The following is a 21848-nucleotide window of genomic DNA, read 5'->3' as shown; positions in this document are numbered from 1 at the left end:
GCCACCGCCACCGCTGCTGCTGGAGATCCTGTTGCTAGTTTGATTAACTCAGGGCTGGGCTGATGCGTGTGACTCTTCCAGCTCCTGGCTTGTCCCCGGAGGTCCCTACCAATGGCACAATCTATTATCTAGGAAGCCAATCGATATATGACCGCCCCAGAGTAGGTCAGGAGAGAGGGGGAGGTTACAAGGGATAGGAGAGTCTTTAGGTGGCTTTTCCTTGACTCGCACCCACAAAAATCAATGGGATTTTATTAAAATGCATTTTCTCACTCTGGCTTCTATCTGTCCAATGCACTTGGTATTTGATCTGTGGAAGGGGGTGGGTGTGGGTAGAGAGAACAGAGCCCTTTCATAAGCATGAGATTACAGAAGCGTGAGACTCAATCCCCAGCTATGGAAAACTAAAATAGAATGGCCTCTGCATTTTGGAGTAGGCCTTGCAAGCTTTAGTGGCTGGAAGCATTTATTTGAGCCCTAACATGGAAACCCTAACAAGGAAGTCAGAACAAGTGTACTTGGGAGCCACAGCTCATTCACGTGAAAAACTTAAAGGTAGTGAGAATGTGCTAGCTCCATGTGGTGGTCATTCTCTGACATTTCACTGGAGGGACACAGTTATAACCACTGTTATTGTGTCATTTGTTTAAAAGGCACCACTGTCTCCTCACTGACACAGAGACTCTTTTGGGTGGAACCAATCTACAGATCAAGTCTAACCACCTCTTTGATGTTTGTGGCTTTCCTGACAATCCACTGCTCAACCTATACTTGAACACCTCCACTAACAGGGAGTCCATGACAGTACCATTTCATCTCTGGATAGCTGTTACCATACCCCCCCAAAAAAAGAAAACCTCACTGCCATTGAGTCAATTACAACTCACAGTGACCTGCACTGGGTTTCCAAGGGTGTATGTACAAATCTTTATGGAAGTAGATTGCCCCATCTTCCTTCCACAGAGCAGCTGGTGGGTTTGAACCACTGACCTTCTAGTTAGTAGCCAGATGCCTTATTCACTATGCCACCAGAGCTATTATCATAAGAATGTTTTTTATTCAGCTGAAATCTACTTTTCTCCCTAAGGCTTCTGCCACCTGGTTCTAAACTACTGACTGGAATCAAATAAGAGAAGCCTGTGGGGTCTTTCATGGTGAAGTCTCTCCTGCAAATCCTGAGACAGATCTTCCAGGTCATCGCAGCTCCAATCATTCCATCACAGAATGTTCAAGTCTATTCTTTTCCTTTGAATGCACTTTGATTTACCTAAATACCTTCATAGTGGGGTGGGGGAGATGGAAGACCTTGTTGTAATACTCTAGACATGGCCTAAATCTTCTCCTTGCTTTGTATGTGTTATGTATATGTACATGTACCTGTTAAGGGTGCAGTGCAATGAATTATTTAATATGGCCCTTCTAGCCACAGTCTCCATTGTATTGTAAATCCCAGATTTATGCCTGTGGTTATGGTCCCATTTTGGAATGAGCTGTCCATTGTTAATGAGATAAGATTAGGGTGAGATGTATCTTGAGTTGAAGCCTTATTAGAAGGTGTGACTCAAGTTGCCACCCTTAGTGTCCTTGAGGGTATGGGCTGCCTCCCATGTATATGCATCTGCTGGCAAAATTCTCTTACTCTGGATCTTGCATCTGGTTCTTTGTCATCTGACCTCTGGGTCTTGTGAACTGAGCGAACAACCTATCATCCAATCTGATTCACAGGCTTCCACAACCTTGGGAGCTATCACCTATTATCTTACCCGCCAATTTGGGTTCTCCAGCCCCTGCAACCATGTGAGTGAGAGAATCCTCCAGACTGATACCTGACCCATGGATTTTGGACTTACCAGCCTCCACAACCATGTAAGCCATTCCCTTAGTGGTTCATGAGTTCTGTGAGACATTGCAGTGAAGGCACTTGATGGCTAATCAGAAGGCTGGCGGTTCAAACCCACCAGCCACTCCTCAGAAGGAAGGTTGGGTAATCTACTTTTATAGTGATACTGCCTTGGAAACCCAAGGAGGGGTCACTGAGTTGGGTCTGACTCGACTGCACATAACAACAACAACAATAATATGGGAGGGAGAGTACTGAGGGAAGGAGGAGTAGTTGATGTTAGAGATGATGGAGTGATACAGCAGTTTGGAAAAATTAGGCATTTGGGACATGTTCAACCTTTGCCTCATAAGATCCAGCCTTGTGCTGATTCTTCTGAAAGAAATTATTCATGCACAGTTCAGTGAAAGTGCTGTTACTATACCCACCAAGGGTCAGTGCCATGGACTGAGCTCTGAGGGTCTGGAGCAGGATGTGAAGTCTTCTCCTGATGTCACATAGGACATAGAGAGTCAGACAGGCAAATCAAATCAGGGCTTCATAGGAAAAGTCAATACTAGGAAAAATTCAATACTTGGAAAACCCAGAAAATACTAGGAAAAACTAAGAATAAAGGGCCAGAATCAGGAGCAGGGTCAGAATGACAATATGAGGGCCAGAGCAAGAGCAGGTCAGGACAAAGAAAGGTCCAAGTCATTGTTGTGAAGAATCTTGGAGCATCCAGGCCTTCCTTAACTGGTTGTGAGTTCTTAGAGTGTCAGTAAAGAGTTAGGGGTGGACAGGACCAGTGCAGAATACAAGAGGGCCATTTGCTCACTTACAGTAGCTTTTAGATAGTTCCACATGTTCATTCATGTGGAACTAACTTGATAACCCCCTTTCCAGTTTTGTACATTTTTCAGACACATTCCTCATCTTATTCTTAGGCAAATGTTTCGGAGGTCGATATGCAGTATCTTCTTTTATTCTTCTACAGTGAAAATTTTGTTGATTCTTTCATCATCCCAGATCTTTTGGGATCTTGTTTTTGTCATCCAATGTATTTCTTATTCTTTCCCCCATCACATGACTTCTGCAAATCTGATGAACTGCTCTCCGTAGTTTATCCAAGTTATTGATTAAAGTGTTGTTTTATAACATACCACTAGAAAGTCTATTCAAAAGTCCCTTTTGCACTTTGCTCTGCTACTGAGTAGTTACATGGCCTAGAGAGGCTCTATCTGCAGAGAAAGCATCAACTCAGGAGCAAGCCTTACTGGGTACAAATCCCAGTCCCATTGCATACAGCCTTGTGATATTGGCATGTTACTGCATCTTCCTAGACCTCGGTTGACTCATTATTGGGGTATTCAATGAGTCAACACACGTCAATCACTTAGAATATGCCAGATACACAGTAAATGCTTGATATATGTAAGCTATTTTGTTGATGATGATGATAATGTAAACTTAAACAAGTCACTTTACCTCTTATTTCTTTTTCTTAGCATAAAATGATGGAGTAAATCGAGATGAGTTCTGATATCTTCTTTAACTTTAAAGTTTAATGCAAAATAATCCACCATCCATCCCATAGTTGTCCATTTTCTCTCCCAGAGGTATATGACGCAAATACATTGCTGATGTACAAGCTACATTTTTCTCTAAGTCTGGTATACCTATCAGAGATGGAAAGGAGTTATTTCAACACATCTGGCTCTTGGGTGAACCCATGCTGGTAAGAGTTCTTCCAAGTACTCAAAAACTATCCTTTAAGAAAGACCCTTGGGTTTTGTCCAAGGTCAATGATGATATGTTGGCACTTTGTGGCAAACTCTGCTTTCTTCCCTTTTTGCTAAGTTAGGTACATTGTCTACTTCTTTATCTCTGGACAGAATAAAGTGCAAATTCCTTAACCTCTCATTAGAAGGCCTCACCATCATGTCTCAGCCTACCTTTAAGCTTTGTGCACAAGAAAGCACTGTGGGACAGGAATCACAAGGCTACATATAGCTCTGCCATTCTCCACTTGTATGACCTTAGACAAGCACATTTAATCTCTGGGAGAAACACCCACGCTGCCTACCTCACTGAAAGGTCTTTTTTTGTGTGTGTGTGTATGTGTGTGTGAATCATAAGTGATATAAGTTGGGCATTTTTTTAACACACTGAAATTCTATGCAAACACAAGCAATCAATACTTTCCTTTTCTTCTTTCCTTCTTTTATCTGATTGTCGCCTCTGGCCTGGCTATTTCTTCCACTGTGAGAGCATGGGATGTTCATTTCAACTTCTGGTTCATTGTTTATGTCTGTTTTCCTTCTCCTACCTGTCAAAATTCTTACCTATCTTTCAAGTTCCAGCTCAGTTGCCACCATGACCACACTTACACAAAAATCTCTCCCTAGCTTAAGTCTGAAACAACCCATTGCCTGGTGTGTTCAGGTTACACTTAAAGTGTGTGACCTGTGGCATGTCCAGTGCAATGGAGCTCAATTGTTACATATCTTTCCTTTGAGTATATGTTCTCTTCATAACATGATTGCTAACTCTTCAAAGGCAATGATCTTGTATTACGTATCTTTGCTTTCTCACATAAATACTACAACACATGTTGTTGTTGTTGTTATGTGCCGTCGAGTTGGACCCAACTCATAGAGAGCCCTCCTTGGGTTTCTGAGGCAGTATCATTATGGAAGTAGATTGCCCCATCTTCCTTCTGAGGAGTGGCTGGTGGGTTTGAACCGCCAGCCTTCTGGTTAGCAGTCAGATGCCTTAGGCACTACAACACATAGTAGGTGCTTAATAAATATGTTTACACTAAAAATGATTGATAAGCTTGTACCAAGATACTCTAGGTTGCTTTCCCCATGATACCTTCCCATATGTTTTAACATCCCATTAGCAAAATACACATTTAGCTTGAACTTCAAGAGAAATGAATGTGACTTTTCTTTTTAATCCATGCTTTTTGCTTGGCACCACTGTGTCTTGTCTAAACCATTATTGACTTAACAGCATTATCCAAACTGGTATCTCTAACCTAAGCTCTTCATAGACAATATCATTGACTTCAGTCACTCCAGTGTCTCCACCTGTTACTGAATTCTCGGATGTCAAATACAAGACCAAATGCTTAATATCCATAGTTGGAATTAGCTAATTCATTCATAAGGATTCTGGGCTCACTTCTTGTCAAGGCTAATTATCTATTTCTCTTAAATGACATGTTCTGCTTTTATTAAACCCATTAGTGTTTTTGAGTAAGTAAAAAAGGAATGCATTTTCACTAGTATTTTTGACAGAATCAGCCAATAACTTTTATTTACTCTGGTAATCAAACTGTGACTTTATCTCTGTTCTTAATTTTTTTTTCCTTTGGTTTTGATCAATAATGATAACAAGTGATTATCCTTTGCAACAAATAAAAAAAAAAAAATCATTGAGTTGACAGTTCCCAATAGATATTAGTCATAGTTACAGTGGCCAATATTTTCAGAAGTAGACTGCTAAATCCTTCTTCCTAGTCTATCTTAGTCTGGAAGCGCTGCTGAAACCTGTCTGCTATGGGTGACCCTGCTGGTATTTGAAGTAGTTTCCAGCATCATAGCAACACACAAGCCACGACAGTATGGCAAACTGACAGACGAGTGGTGGTACAATAGAACACAGATGCAAATATCCCTCCACTGCTACTGTGGATTAATATCTTCATATGTGTGAATCACTTTACCTACATAACAGTATATTAAATTTCAATGTGCTTTTCCAAATATTGGAGTTAGATTGGGCAGGTTTTATCATCTTAATTTTATAAATGAGAATTAAGACAAGGCTGTGAAGTCAGAGAAGGAAAGATATTATTCTAACAAACTGTATTTTAGATGTGGTCTCATATCAAGATAGTGGCAGAAATGGATACAAAACCCAAGCCCCTGCCTCTGACTCTCAATGTGTCTTTCAGCACATCACAATCCTTCCCTCATTAATAATATACTTCTGGTGTGTATATGTGTGTGTATGGTGGGTGTGAATTGCTATATATTGTTTTTCTCTTTGCTGTTGCTCATTCCTTCATTTATTATTCAGCCAACAGTTATCAAGAGCTTATTATCTTCCAATCACTGGAGAGACACTAAAGAACAAGATAGATAGAGTCCCTGACCTCATGGGGCTCTTCTTATGGAAGAGAGAGATATTGAGCAAATAGTCACATAAATAAATATATCATTATAAACTGAGATAAATGCTATGAAGAAAAATAACTGAATGCTATGAGAGAGAATAGCAGTGAAATCTAATTAAAATTGAAAGGTGAGGGCAGATTTCTTTGAGGAAATAACAGAGTTAACAGAGGAGTAGGATTTAGTGTCGGGAAAAAAGGAGGAGGTGGGGAGATATACCAGGCAGAAGGAACTGTAGGTCTAATAGCCCCGAATGAGCTTAGTGCATTCAAGAAACTAGGGTAAAAAATCTCTGGTCTCCCATGTTATATGGTACAGCTTTTCAGAGTTCCATTATTTCACCCAGGGTTCTGTGTTCCACCTGTTATGTCACCATTGGGCTCTGCACTAGAAAACTTCTCTTTCTGGCTTTGTATCCCCTTCAACAATTTAGATAACTTGCCATTTTCCAATGGTGCCCCTAGTAATCTCCCTTCATGTGTGTCTTCATTCTGAACCTTTGCTCAGACTAGCCGTCTTTCCTACTCTCTGTTCAAATAATACCAGTTCTTCAAGGTCATTCTCATGGGGCCTTTTAGGGGGCCCTATGCTTGAACTACTCTCTCTTTTCCCTAGACTCCCATGGACTGTGATTGGGAGCATTCCATGTCACCCAATATGTTCCTCCTTGTGTTATTATTATGAAACCTTCTAAAAAAAACTGTCTCTAGACAACAAACTCTAAGTAATTGGCAACTGAATCTGATTCATTTGTAGCTTCTACAACCTTTACAACAGAAGTTAGCACATAGCAGGAACCCTGTAAATGTGTGATGAATGAACAAAAGTTTGTTGATTATGCCAAGACTTTCTGAAGTCAGCTACAGGGCATTGGGTATAAGGAGATGAGCATGTCCATTCCTATGTTCCAGCAGTTTTTAATGTCCCAAATTTCATTTTCAAGGGCTTCTTTTTCTGGAATCACAAACTCATGTGTGGACAGTCTTGATATTGGCATTAGTACAATACATCACTCTTACTGATTGGGATCCTCTGAGAACAGAATTGAAGAGCCTAATCAGAAAGAGTGCTGATTAGCTTTAAATTAAAATTATCTCAGCTACCTTCAAAAGCAGAGTCCCTAGGTGGCACAAATAATCAATACTCACAGCTGCTAACCAAATGGTTGGACGTTGGAGGTGCATTGAAAGAAAGGTCTGGCAATCTACTTCCAAAAATTCAGCCACTGAAAACTCTATTGAGAATAATTCTACTCTGACATACATAGAATTACCATGAGTTGAAATTGGCTCAATAGAAACCAGAACTGGTTACTGGTATCATCAAAAATGGAACCATTTCCATAAGGTCTGGTCCCTTTGGACCAAAGTTATATCTATGGCTGAGCAACAAATCATATTTGTATAATAGCTAATGCCTCTACTTACTGGTTAAATTGGCTGATTGAGTTAGGTTTGGCTTGAGGCAGTGGATCACAACCTTGTCTTTACATTGGAATCACCTATGAATCTTAAAAATTTATGAGGCCTGTGTTCACCTCCAGAAATTTTGGTTTGATTTGGGTTTGTGGACTGGATCTTGGGATTGTTAAAAGAAACTTAGGTGATTCTAATGTGCAGAAAATAATAATAATAAAGAAGTTAAGAAAGATCCATCAGCAGAAAATGAGAAAGAGTTTCCCAGCACAGTTCCAAGGAACTAATAAGATCTACTTTGCCCATCTGCTAGTATACAGATCGGGGCTTATTAACCCAAGTAGCAAGATGTGGTGGTTAAGGCCATCTGCTGCACAGTCTTAGCATGAGATTTGTTCATGTTCCGTCCTTAGTGTGACATACTCAAACCCGGGCCACTGCTGTCAAAAGCTTACTCATTAAAATCAAAACCAAATCCACTGCCATTGAGTCCATTCCAACTCAAAGTGACCCTTCAGAACAGAGTGGGACTCCTCCATAGGGTTTTCAAGGCTGTGAATCTTCTTGGAAGCAGACTGCCTCATCTTTCTCCCATGGAGAAGCTGGTGGATTCGAATCACCAACATTTTAGTTAGCAGGCCAATGCTTTAACCACAGTGCCACCAGAGCTCCTTAAAGATCCTACTTTAAGGCTCTTCCTCTGTCAATACTTCCTTTATAAGTAGTTTATACTTCCACTGTTCTCCCAAAAATTTGCTTAAATATTTATTATAGCACTGGATTAATTTTCCTTTGTATCATCACTAGTTGATAACCTGGAAGCTTCTTGAGTACAGAAACACTCTCTTACTCATCTTTGCATTATCCAAGTATCTAGAATTTTGCTTTGTACTCAGTAGGTGCTCAATAAATGCTTATTGAATAGATGAAGCTACCTTTCATTCATATACTCAGCCTACGGAGCTCTGGTAGCATAGTACCTAAGGCATTTGACTGCTAACCAGAAGAGTGGAGGTTCAAATCCACCAGCCACTCCCCAGAAGGAAGGATGGGCAATCTACTACCATAGTGGGCAATCCTACATCTGTAGTGATACTGCCTCGGAAACCCAAGAAGGGGTCACTATGAGTCGTGTCTGACTCGATGGCACATAACAACAATAACAACAGGCTAGATGCTGAGATTACAACTCTGAACAGGGCAAGACTTTATCCCTGCCCTCATGGAGCTATATGCTATGGGTTTATGGGTAACTTCACCTACTTTTAACTTCAAACTAAATAACATCACAAAATTTTCAAGGTGGAAGGAACAGTTGCACATATACCTCCATCTCTTGGCTCCCAGCCAAATGTGTTTTCCACAACCTCATGATGATGTTCATAAAACCCTGCCTGTCGCAATCAACTCAACCGCAGCTGCAAAGCATGTGGGAGCTCTCAGGATGCACAATAACGGTGATCATCTTGAGAGATGAATTGGGCTGAGACCAGGGGAAAACATCTGGTCCTCTCTACAGAGGGACCAGCCATGCAAATATGGGACACACTAATCCAGAGTGGGTCCAGATCCAAGGAGCCTCATTCAAGGAGGTGGATGTCAGCATTTCAGCATTAGGTTCACAGAAGCCTTTTCAAGTCCTTGAGAGGGAAGAAGAAATTCTAGTGTGGAGCCCAGCCCTCAAGACCAAGCTATGACCACTGGGATTCTACTGAACAGACATTTTTTGGGAACCCCTACTTGCCAACAACTGGCTACATATATTCAGGTGCAGATTTGGAGGCTGCAACCCAATCACACCCAGGCAAAGCAGTCTATTTTTAGCTCTCACTCACTCTTGGGGAAGAGGCTCTAAATATACCATCCTGTGCCTGCAGGAGGTAGATTATCATTGCTGGCAGCTGAGCAGGGTGGGGCAGACAGGGACGCTGTGGACCTCACCATTAATTTCAGCACAACCCAAAAGCCCCCACATCTTGTAGAGCTATATTTACATAACAGCAAGTGTATGTTATATTTGACTCAGTTTTCATTTATGAACTCTGGGGGGATAGGCTTTGTATGGTAGTAAAAGTAACTGTATTATTCCTTCCAAAGATCCATTAAGTAACCTATGGAGATGTCACAAAGGATGACTAGGGCAAAGCTAACCTTGGTCTATTTGGGACATTTACATCATAAGAAGGTCTTGCAATGATAAGCCATAAATGAAACCTCTCATGTGTATAACACTTGAGAGACTACACATACTTTATAGCCCATTCATAAATGGATATGAAATATTGTTAAAAGTAAAATTCAAGGTAGCTGTAGACAGAAGGACTGTTAGATATTAGGACATGAGGATTTTGCTTGCTGTCTTGATTTTCTCTATAACAAGTAAGACCTTTTGAGTTACTGTTCACCAGACAAAGCTCTCTTAGTGTAGAACGCCAAATACCGTATGGTCCCCTCTGTCAGCCACCCCATTTCCAGGCAGCTAATCCCAAAGGCCAGATGGCCTATAGTTGCAAAAAGAACTGAGGAAGTGCTGCATGAATTCCCAGCCTTTGAGTAACTCTGTTCAGCAGCAAAAAATGAACAGAAATGGTTATAGGTGGAGAAATAGTTGATTTTGGGAGACATGGTGGAGCTCTTAAAGTCAGGCTGTTTGGTGATTTCAGAGTTTGAGAAATCTCTGTATTTAGTGCATTTTATTACCCTTAAAAGAAGGAATAGGCCCAGTTTGGCTGGTATCAACCATGGGACAACATAGAGAATCAGTAGCATCGTGTGAGGCAGAGGATAACAGGATCTGAGATGTTCCCCCTGCAGCAGGGCTCCTCCAAGGGTCCAGACACCATTAACATCAGACTCACTTGGGGAGCTTGTTAAACACTCAGAGTTCTGGGTCCTACCCCAACCCTCTGAATCAGAATCTTTGGGAATGTGTGGTACTTGCACGTATATCTCTTTAACAAGTTCCGCAAGTGATTCCTACAAGCAGGGAAATTTGAGAATCACGACCTTAGAGAATGGAATTTGAACAAGGCCAAATCCTGACAGGGTGTGACACTTTATAGTGTCAGGGACGTTGGTTGGCGCCTCCTGGTTACTCTATAAGGTCAACATTAATGTCATTTCACCACTTAACTGATTTCTGAAAGTCACAGCTATTAAGTAGTAGAGTCAAGACTAGGAAGTAATTAGTTTGACTCCTAAGTCTGTGCTATTTCTCCTAGACTTCACTTTGCCTGAATATGCAGAGCTTTAACTGACCAAATGCCTAGTCAGGAGGCTCAGGATCTGATCAGATGGGGGTCCTGGAAAATAGGTAGGGGGGTGGGGACAGGTTAGAATGAGTTGGCACTGGCTTGAAGCTACAAGTCTTGGAAAGACTTGGTTGGGAGAAAGTGGCCCAAAAAATAAGAAATAGATCAATCAATAGTATCCAGACGATGACCAAGTGAAGAAGCACAGCCCAGAGAGACCAGTCCCACAAGATCTTCATCTCCAGTTAAAGAAACAAAGACAGAGGATTTGAGGGGTTGGCATTGAGGGCAGTGGGAGATCTAGAAACAGTTTCCTGTGCATGCAAGGGAAGGCTTTTCTGTCTGTCTGTGACTTCACCCATGAGCAGCTGGTAAGGATGCTATGCTGTTTCTGAAACTGCCCAAACACTAGTGACTCTCTTGGTGGAATTTCAGACACATGAGCAGATGTGTAGATATATCTAGAGACAGATATTTAGAGACTGGAACTTTTTGACATCAAATCTAAGACTCACCCACAGGTGAGGCTGATGTGACTCCCTCCCGGTTCCAAGAGGCTGCTTGGCCCCACACTGATGTTTTTTGGTCTAGATTCTTTGCAGGCTCCATCAGCCAAGACTGAAGCAGAGGAGATGGCCAAGGCAACAGATACACCTTTCCCTTGACACCCTGGCAAATGAAAACAGCTTCCCAGGACTTAAAGTCACCAAAAGCAAAAAAAGCAAAAAGGGAGAAAAATCAATGAATCCAACAAAGAGTTCTTGAATGTCCATTTTCCCTCTAACTGTGTGAGGGACAAGGGAACACCCTTTCTAGACTTCCATGGGATCGATCAGGCCTAAGAATTAAGAAAAACAATAGAATAGTTAGCGCTGAAATTTAATCGTTCTTTTTCCGTTGGTGGATGGGCATTGTTTTAAAAACTTCCATTTGTTGATCAGTTTGTAACCGTGGAAGTCAGAGCTGAAAGATGCTGTGAGCAAGGTGGAGGAGCAGCGAAGAGAGGAGGTCTGTGCTCCCTCCCCCCTCCCCACCTCCCTCTCCCATCCATCCTGCACACACCTGACAGATTAATCCCCCTAATGCACAGCTCTGCTGTGATTCCTCTGATCAAATACTTTTAATGGCTTCTCCTGGTCCACAGAGGTTCTCCACAGGGTCCCAGCCTACTTCTTCAAGCCGTTTAGCCCTCCATTTGTGCAAGCACATTCCAGTCTTCAAAACACACATAGTGCACTCATTCCCCAAACACACCTTGCACATTCACTCTGCTTTCTCTGCTTTTTCCCAAACTGCTTCCCTTCCTAGAACACCATCTTCCCTACTACCCATCCCCTTAGCAGAATCCCAACTCATCTTTTTCCAGGCACTCTAAATGCCACCTTTCCTGATCCTCCCCATATAGGTAGTCTGTCATTCTTCTTCTTCCCTCTCTTCTCCGTATGTCTCTCTCTGTATCTCTTGCTTTATTTCTCTGTGTCTGTTTTTCTGTCACTCCCTGCTCCTGAAACTACCTACCTTCAGCATTGTGTAACTCTATTTCTGAACTACAACTAGCTTAGCTGTGTGAACTGGGTTTTGAAATGTGAAGTATACCTATAGAATGATGTCAACCTGCTGCTACTGAAAACCCATCCTTCATAGCCCTTGCTTTCACCTTTTTAATCTACACTGTTACTTCAGGCTCCACCAAGGGCCTGGCCTAGTCGTGACAGACAAGGAGCTCAGTTTTCTTCTAGGGAGCAGGATAGGTCAAAGTCTCTTCCTTAGGATGATTTTCCTGCCCTGATCCCATCCTCCCACCCTGGCCAAGCTCAAAACCTCTGTATTTACACTCTTATTGCTCATCTATTCTTCCTCTCCAGTATGAATCACAATTAAAATTAAATAATAATTATTATTTAAATAACTGTTAATATAAAGTCTCCTTCTCTCCACAGATAGAAAGCTTAATGAAGAAAAGCTCCCACCAAACCTACTGCCATAGAGGCAACTCTGACTCATAGTGACCCTACAGACAAGTAGAACTGCTCTATAGGGTTTCCAAGGCTGCAAATCTTTATGGAAGTAGACTGCCTCATCTTTCTCCCATGGAGTGTCTGGTGGGCTCAAACTGTCCACCTTATGGTTCGCAGCTGAATGCTTTAACCACTACTCTATCAGAGCTCCTCTGATGGCAAGGCTCAAAACAGGAAACAAACTCACTGCCATCGAGTCTGATCCGACTCATAGTGACCCTTCCTTGAGTTTCCTAGGTGATATCACTATGGAAGTAGATTGCCCAACCTTCCTTCTGAGCAGTAGCTGGTGGGTTTGAACAACCAGTCTTCTGGTTAGCAGTCAAATCCCTTAGACACTATGCCACCAGAGCTCCTCAGATCTCTTATTCACACTGAATTCCCAGTGCCTGGTACACAGCTGGTAGGCAATCAGTAGTTCATGAATGGATGAATGGCATTTACCACACTCTGGGTTGGATACCAGATTTTTGTGCACAGGATGTCTCACCCACCCTTTCCTGTCTCTATGTAGGTGGTGCAGGGCTCTCTCTATGGATTACACCTAACACTTACAATAGTGCTTTGCCCATAGCAGATGCTCAGCAACAACAAAAAGTTGTTGAATCTATTCCTCTACCAAGAAACCAATTCAAAGCCCACAGATGGTGGGTCAGTAACATCACATTTGAATCAAAAGCACATTTAGTCCAATACATCAATATATACTTATTGAACATCTGTCTGTCTACCTACCTCTTTGTCTATGATAAAAGATGTGGTGATAGAGAGAGTTCAGGGTATAGTTTGAGTTCCTGCTTTTCTCCTGACTGTCAGTATGACCTTGAGCAAGTCATCATTTCTGAATGTCAGTTTCCACTGTTCCCTTAGCCTTTAAAATGTGCACAAAATTATTAGTTCACAGGGATGTTGTGAGGATTGAAAGAAGGGATGTATTTGAAAGCCTTTCGTAAAACGTGCAGTGTGATAATATGAATAATTATTATGAGTGCATGATGAAAAGGAAAGGTGACCGAATGAAATATGGGTGTGAGAGTCTCAGTCGTCTCTCGGCAGCAAAGCCCAGCCCAGGAGAGGGCAGGAGGTCCACCTTCTCTGGGCCTGTCTGTCCTGACCCCCTGACACATCACTAAGCCTCTGAGACACAGGCTCATCATGCTGTCAAATGGGCTCTGAGGAGCCTGGCTTTCTGGGAGGAGCGGGCTTACTAATAAAGAGGTTGTCTTAATAATGTGAAGTACCCGGGTGCTATGGTAACGGGCATTACAGGATCTGGAGAAGAGGAGCCGCTTTTGATAAGAATAGGGAGCCTGCAGATGGGAGGAGGGGTTGGGGGATGCATAGAAAGGAGGGGAAGGAAAAGGCAAATGCTAATAGACACAGAGTAAGCACCAAAGGGATTTAACACACAGTTGTGCTGGTTCTTTTTGAGCCCCACTAGCTGGAGAGCATCTTGAGCAAGCCTAGATTTTCTGGTGCTATTCCAATATTAGATACCCTGTATACTTACACTGGCAATCCCAGTGGCTTTTTTAAGATAAAAGTGCATGCAAAATCTGGATAACATCAGGTTGTGATTTTATAAAAAAAGAAAAGAAATTAGAAACACAAGGTTTTTTTTGTTTTTTTGTTTTTTTGTTTTTTGTATTCATAGTACTCACAGATGGATGACTTCAACACGATTTCTTATAACTCTGTTTGGCATGGCCTCTGGATCAGGGATGTTCTCCATGATTCCTACCGGTGTGGAGAACCATAAGGTTTGTATGCTGTGAATATAAAGTCAATGTCAATGTCGATCTCCATACTATCAACCAGCACACTCTCTGGTAGCATAGTGGCTAAGGCACTTGACTGCTAACCAGAAGGCTGGCAGTTCCAACCCACCAGCCACTCCTCGGAAGGAAGATGGGGCAATCTACTTCCATAGTGATACTGTCTCGGAAACCCAAGGAGGGGTCTCTATGAGTCGGGTCCGACTCGACGGCACATAACAACAATAACAACATACTATCAAACTTCAGTGCCATATTGAAATACTCCTTGTCAGAGGACACTGCACGGCATAGAAGGCAGCAATGCAATGGAAAACACATGAGAAAGGGCAAAGGAATTTCTGCTTAGGGAGTTCCCTCTTGTATTCCAGTCAGTGGATTGGGCACTTGATCCACATTAACTTCTGCCAGAGTCCGATAGCTTTGTTCTAAACCCAGCCCCGCCACCAGGCAGCTGTGACACTTTTGGACTTTCTTAAAGAGAAGCACACATGTTCACAGATTTTTTGATGACTCTATTATTTAAAAAGCTTCCTCTTTTTGTGTTCCCCAAAGGCCTCCCATTTGACTTTTTTATTAGTATTATTGTTTATCTTAAGAGTTTGTTTTACATTCCACGTTACGTGTACTTTTAGTTTCACTCCCCATTTACCATGCCCAACCCTAACCCAGTCTCCTCTCCTCCCTATACTGAAACCTTCCCCCTGTTTCCCTCTTATTTAAGCACTCCTGTTTGTCTTGCATTTCCTCAACCTGAATGTTGGCCCTCTGGTGCCCCGTGGTCCATTGCTATAAAGGAATGTATTACCATAGAGTATGTGGGTGCATCATCCTGGGTTGAGTGGTCTGAGTGTACATCTTGTTAACTATTGAGCTGAGAGCCAGCCCCTGGGAGTGAGTTTTATTTCAGGCACAGAATGTATTCCAGATTGAGGGTCTTCACCAGATTTCATCTGACCATTCTGGTCATTATTGAGTTTTTGGATTTTGTTCCCTGTTTTTCCTCCCACTCTATCCAGGATCTCCAGAATTGATCCTTTCCTGAGCAGTTGGTATTGGTAGCTGGGCATCATCTAGTTCTTCTGGTCTTGAGGGCCATCATGTCCTAGGGCTGATTGCTTCCAAATGCCCTTGTTTTTTTCCACTCTTTTTCACTTCTGATGCTAGGAGACCATTAGCTGCATCTTAGATGGCTACTTGAAAGCTTTTAAGACCCTAGTCGCTACTCACCAATGTAGGATGTGGAACAAGGCTTTTATGTATTTTTTTTGTACCAATTGAGGCTGGTGTCCCCCAGTACTATGGTCCTGAGACGGTAGATCTATTGGATATCTCTCCCATAGTGTCTGGGCGTCTGTGAGGGATTATTCCATGTCTGCCTTCTATTGTTTCTGTGAGGATTGCAGGTATTTTGTATCACTGGTGTCTGTGCAAGATTAACCTCAGCTGAATCTATCCTTGGTCTAGTGTATACTCCTATTCACTGACCCCCATCTGATCCTCCCAGGTGTTTATGTGTTTATCTGGTGTTTGGTGTTAATGGTAATGCAGAATTGTGCACACATTGGTTGGTATTAACATCTGTTGCCTATCTCTTATGTGCATGATTCAGTGTCCTCCCATTCCCTAATGTTATCATTCCATTTGACTTGTGCTTTTGTCTTTTCCCTCTTGTGATTTTCTCAGTTATAACTGAGATCCTAGTAGGCTAATCATTTTATCTTATTTTTGGCCTGGACTGCTTTGGTATGGTATTTATTACTTCAAAGGCAAGTTGAGTGTGTTTACTGAATAATATAGATGTATCTACTGCTGTCAGGACAAGAGGAAGTGGATTTAAAAATAAAGGAGGGATTTAGATGGAGTCCTGGGTGACACAGTTATGTGCTCAGCTACTAATCAAAGGTTATTTGTTCAAACCCACCCAGAGGTGCTTCAGAAGAGGGCCGTGACAATTAACTTGAGAAATGTCATAGCCAAGCCTATGGAACATAGTTCTAAAACAGAGTTGCCATGAATCAGATTTGACTCAGTGTCAAGGGGTTTTTTTGTTTTGTTTTGTTTTAAGACTAGGAAAAGGAAAAGACCTCCTGGCTACCAAGCTCTGGGGTCTACAGAATGTGGATGTGGTATCAGGGGTGGCTGTGAACATTCTTTAAGAAAAGGCTAGACTACTCCTCTTTTCCTGCATTAGGATCAAACGTGCGTGGAAGGAAAAGGAAGAATTAATTGCCTATGGTTCCTTTAAATATATTATGTAAATTTAGAGCAGCTTTGGATTTTTTTCAAAAATATTCTCTAGACTGAAAAGAAAGAAATCAGAATTCACAATGATTAACTCTGGGTGATGGGATTTTTAGGTGATTTCTATTTTCTTCTACAAATCTCTCAATATTTTACAAATTCTCTATTAAGGCCACCTATGTAGCATAGTGGCTAAAAGCACTTGACTGCTATCCAGAGGGCTGGCGGTTCAAACCCACCAGCCACTCCTCGGAAGGAAGGTTGGGCAATCTACTTCCGTAGTGATACTGCCTCGGAAACCCAAGGAGGGGTCGCTATGAATCAGGTCCGACTCGACGGCACATAACAACAACAACAACAACAACAACAACAACAATGACAGTTATAAGGAGCTTTGGTGGCATAATGCCTAAGGCATTTGACTGCTAACCAGAGGTTGGCAGTTCAAACCCACCAGCCACTCCTTGGAAAGAAGACTGGGCAATCTATTTCCATAGTGATACTGCCTCATAAACACAAAGAGGGGTTGCTATGAGTTGGATACGACTCCACGGCATTCAATCAATTTCAATCAAAAAAATGATGAAAATATCCTTAAAATCTTAAACAAAAACAATCTTTAGTCTTCTGAATTATTTGTTTTTGCCTCTGGTATATCACAAATCACAATCCCTCATGACTGTACATTTTTTTTTCATAGTGCAAGAAGCTGAGGAACAACAAAACAAACAAAAAGTCTTGAAGCCTCACCTCTTAAAATACCATAAGGCTGCACCTCAAAACCAGAGTTTTATGAGCAACCTTTGGGTTCAGTCTCTCAGGGTCCCACGCACCTGAATTATAGTACACTATTAAACACTCGGATGCTAACTGAAAGAGCAGTAGTTCAAACCCATCGCAGCTCCATGGGAGGAAAGACCTGGTGATCTGCTCCTATAAAGATTACAACTAAGAAACTCTATGGGACAGTTCTACTCTGTCCTTTACCAATGCTGAGTCAGAATCAACTCAATGGCATGCAAAAACATTTCATCCAACTAATGAATCAATTTCTTCAACTGCCCCTCCTCTTCCTCCCTGTCAACTCCCTCCCACCCCTGATAATTTAAATACCATCTGCTTTTCATGTCCCTCAAAAGTCACAATATCAAGATTCTCCATTCAAACCCATCTTGTTCCTCTTCCATCTTGCTTGTTCTCCATATGCCTTCATGGAATAAAATGCATGTCCTGTGAAATCAGAAGATGTGGGTTCAAATCCTGACTATGCCATTTACAATGCTTATGACTTTAGGAAATATATATTTACCCCGTCTGAGGTTTCATGCTCTCATCTGTGAAATGTGTATGGTGGTTGTGAAAATAAGAAAAGGTGTAAAAGTCCTGCCAATGGTGCATAAAACATAATATAAGAAGGTTCATCGAATCCTTTTCATCTTCCCCAAGTAGAAGCTGCAATAGCTTAACCCTATGGCCTTGCTGAAAACAACTACTTACATGAGCCACAGCTGTCAACGGTCCATGGTTCTCTGGAGACAGGATCAATCTAAGCACCAGCCCAGGAGGCTAAGTGCCGAGCCAGCTCCACATTCAGTGGAGCTGTAGAAAGGCCTTTTTTGAAGAAACACTAGTGTTGCAATGGTTAATCACTCAGCTGTTAACTGAAAGGTTAGAGGCTTGAACCCACTCAGTGAATTTGTGGGAGAATAACCTAGTGATCTGATTCCATAAAGAGTTGTTATTGTTGTTAGCTGCCATTCAATATTTTGCCTAGAAAAAAGATTGAAGCCTAGAAAACCCTATAAGGCAGTTCTTTTCTGTCATATATATTGCTATGAGTCAGAATTGAGTTGACAGCACCTTACAACAACAAGATATATCCCAATAAATTCAGTAAACATTTATTGATCAAGTATCATATGCAAGGTACTGTGCTCAGCCCAAAGGATGAAAAAAAGTGTCAGAAACTGTTCCTGCTCTTCTGGAGTGCACAGTCTAATGAATGGGTCATTTTGATGTGGAAATCATATTATGCTACACCTTTGACTGGTGCCCTCTCTTCTCCTTCACGAACATCTCTCTTGAGGGAGTTGTCGAAATGCACCCCCCTATCCATTTGCTCACTTCCCATTTTCTTCTCAACTCACATAATACGGACTCCACATCCACCACTCTAATATCATCACTCTCTCCAAGGTCATCAAAAGGCTGTTTTTTTCCAAATCTGAGTACATATATGTTGGTTATTGCTTTATTTTACAGCATGACATTTGACTCTGCTGACCATCCCCTTCCCTCCTAGAAACAGGTTCCTTTGGCTTCCCCAGCACAATTCTCTCTAGATCCAAGTATTCAATAAGCTCCTGATCTCTCCTTCCAAATCTGCTCTTCTTCGAGGCTTCTCTACCCTTAAATGGCATCTCCATCTGCCAACTTGCTCACACCAGAAGTCAAAGTTCCCCACTTCATTCCATCAGTCTCACAATAACCAGGATTTTTTAAATATGTATGTATGTATGTATGTGTGTATATATATATATATATGTATATATATATATATATATATATATATATCCAGTTATGTTACGCTCATGCTTAAAAGTCTTTAGTGATTCAGCATTGCACTTGGAATAAACTCTCTACCTGTAATTTGATCTTTAAGGTCCTATGACATAACCTCTACCTTTACTCTGAACTCATGTACTTTTTTTTTTTTTTTTTTTGAATTGTGATTTGGGTGAAAGTTTACAAAGCACATTGGTTTTCCAGTAAACAATTCATACACATTTTGTTTTGTGACATTCATTGTAATCCTTACAATGTAACAGCACTCTTCCCACTTCCTCCCTGTGTTTCTACCATTTCCTTTGGTCCTTCTTTCCTATCTCTTCCTGCCTTCTTGGCCTTGTGCCTGGGCAAATGCTGCCCTTTGATCACATATAGTTGTTTGAATTCATGTACTTTTTCCCTTGATCACTGTATCATAGCTACATGGGTCTCCTTTCATTGCCTAGAAATGCCATACCCTTTCCTGCAAAAGGACCTTTAAATGTTACCTGTGCTTAGAAGGCTCTTATACCCATTCTGCCCAACTCCAATCCACATTCTAGGTCCCAACATAAATGTCACCTTCTTGGAGAACTTTTTCCTTAAACTCTAGTCTAAATTATACCTCTCAAATATATTCACTCAAAAATCCCTGTTATATCTACTCAGAATTCTCATCATGAGTTTATATTTATTTATCTCATTTATCTGCATCATTTGTTATCATTTCTCTGCAATCCCTAAGATTGTAAGTGGTGTGAGAGCAGACACTGTATCTGTGACCTTAATTGTCTTCCATTTAGAAAAGAGGCCTGATAGGTAAAGAAGACAATGTACTCACAGAGGAAATGTGTTGTGCTGACTGCAGAAATTAATCAACTCATACTTTCATGCAAAAATATGAATCAGCTTTCAAGGATCACTGGTTATTTAAGAAAAACAAGCATCAAAAAAGAATCTAAATGAATAAATAAAACATTAGTCTCGAAGGAAACAGAAGAGAACTTTAAAAATTATTCTAATTAGTATTGTCAGAGCAATTCAGGGAGATGTTATATCATAAAACAAAAACAGTTGCTATAAAAATAAAACATTCAGAGAACAAGAAATTATTATTAGAAATATAAGGCACAATTGACAAAGAGAAAAGGACAGTAGAGCAACTAGAGGAAAAATTCAAGGAAACCCTCCTAACCATAGATCAAAAAGACAAAGAGATTGAAAACATCAGAGAAAAGTTAAGTAATAGAGAGGATCAATCCAGGAGATCGACCATGCATTTAATGAGAGTTCTGAAAAACAGGAACAGAGAAAATAATAAAGGAAAGAAAGAAAAGAAGACAAATTCCTGGAGATTATAAAAATTACAAATTGAACTCACACTCAAATACATGCCAAAGTTTAGAAACACTAACACTGAAAATAGATCCTAAAAACTTTCAAGAAAGATAAAAAACAAAGCAGATTACCTACAAAACAACAAGAATCAGATCAACATTACTAGAACTGGAAAACTAGAAGATAAAGCTCAAAGGAAAGATAATCTTAATTTTAGACTTCTAACCAAACCAATAAAGTAGTGGGGCTGAGGGGGAATTTTAAACATGAAAAGATACAGAAATTTTACTTCCTATTCACCATTTCTGTAAAAATCATTTCAAAGCATATTCCAGCAGAGCAAAATAGAAATCTAAGAAAGAAGAGAACATGGGATCCAAGAAGAATGGAAGTTAACCAGAAATGAAATCTCAGAGCGACAATTCTCCAGAAGACCTAGAAAGTAACTAAACAAGTGAGAAAGGGATCAAATTCTTTGAAAAGAATATCTTCAAGTAAATTTCCAGTAACAAGTAATGCAACAAGGAGCTAGGTGATCTTACTGATAAGGTGAAGTAAGAGGTTTTTTTTTTTTTTTTGAACAAGAAGAAAGGCATCAGAATTATCAGGAAAAATAAAATTAACAAGACTATGTAAGAAAGTCATTGTCCAAATATGCAGAAATGAAAATGTGTCATGATTCTCAGCAGGGAGAATGTAGAAAATCAGAGTCCATTTGACATTGATTCTTGGAACATTCTCCTTTGAATGGAGGAGTTTTAAAAACCAGACTCATAACGACTCCTCCTTGGGTTTCCGAGTAACATAGTGTCTAAGGCACTTGACTGCTAACCAGAAGGCTGGCAGTTCAAACCCACTGTCACTCCTTGGAAAGAAGATGGGGCAATCTACTTCTGTAGTGATACTGACTCGGAAACTCAAGGAGGGGTCACTATGAGTTGGGTCAGACTCGACAGCACATAACAACAACAACAGCAACAACATCACAATGGAAGTAGATTGCCCAACCTTCCTTCTGAGGAGTGGCTGGTGGATTTGAAACACCAGCCTTCTGGTTAGCAGTCAAATGCCTTAGGTACTATGCTACCAGAGCTCTTGGAGGAGTTTTGGCAACACAGAATTGCAATTTCAATGTATAAATTCAGTATATAGACAAAACACAGAGGATTTAACATAATTATAGAAGAAAATATAAATATTATAAACTTAAAGTGTAAGTGATGAAATAGCTGACAGAAGTTACAATATGGAGAAGGG

Source organism: Orycteropus afer, unplaced genomic scaffold, assembly GCF_000298275.1.
Source record: "Orycteropus afer afer isolate SDZICR_OR568_19922 unplaced genomic scaffold, OryAfe1.0 scaffold00044, whole genome shotgun sequence".
Classification (NCBI taxonomy): Eukaryota; Metazoa; Chordata; class Mammalia; order Tubulidentata; family Orycteropodidae; genus Orycteropus; species Orycteropus afer.
Note: the sequence above shows the minus strand (reverse complement) of the source record.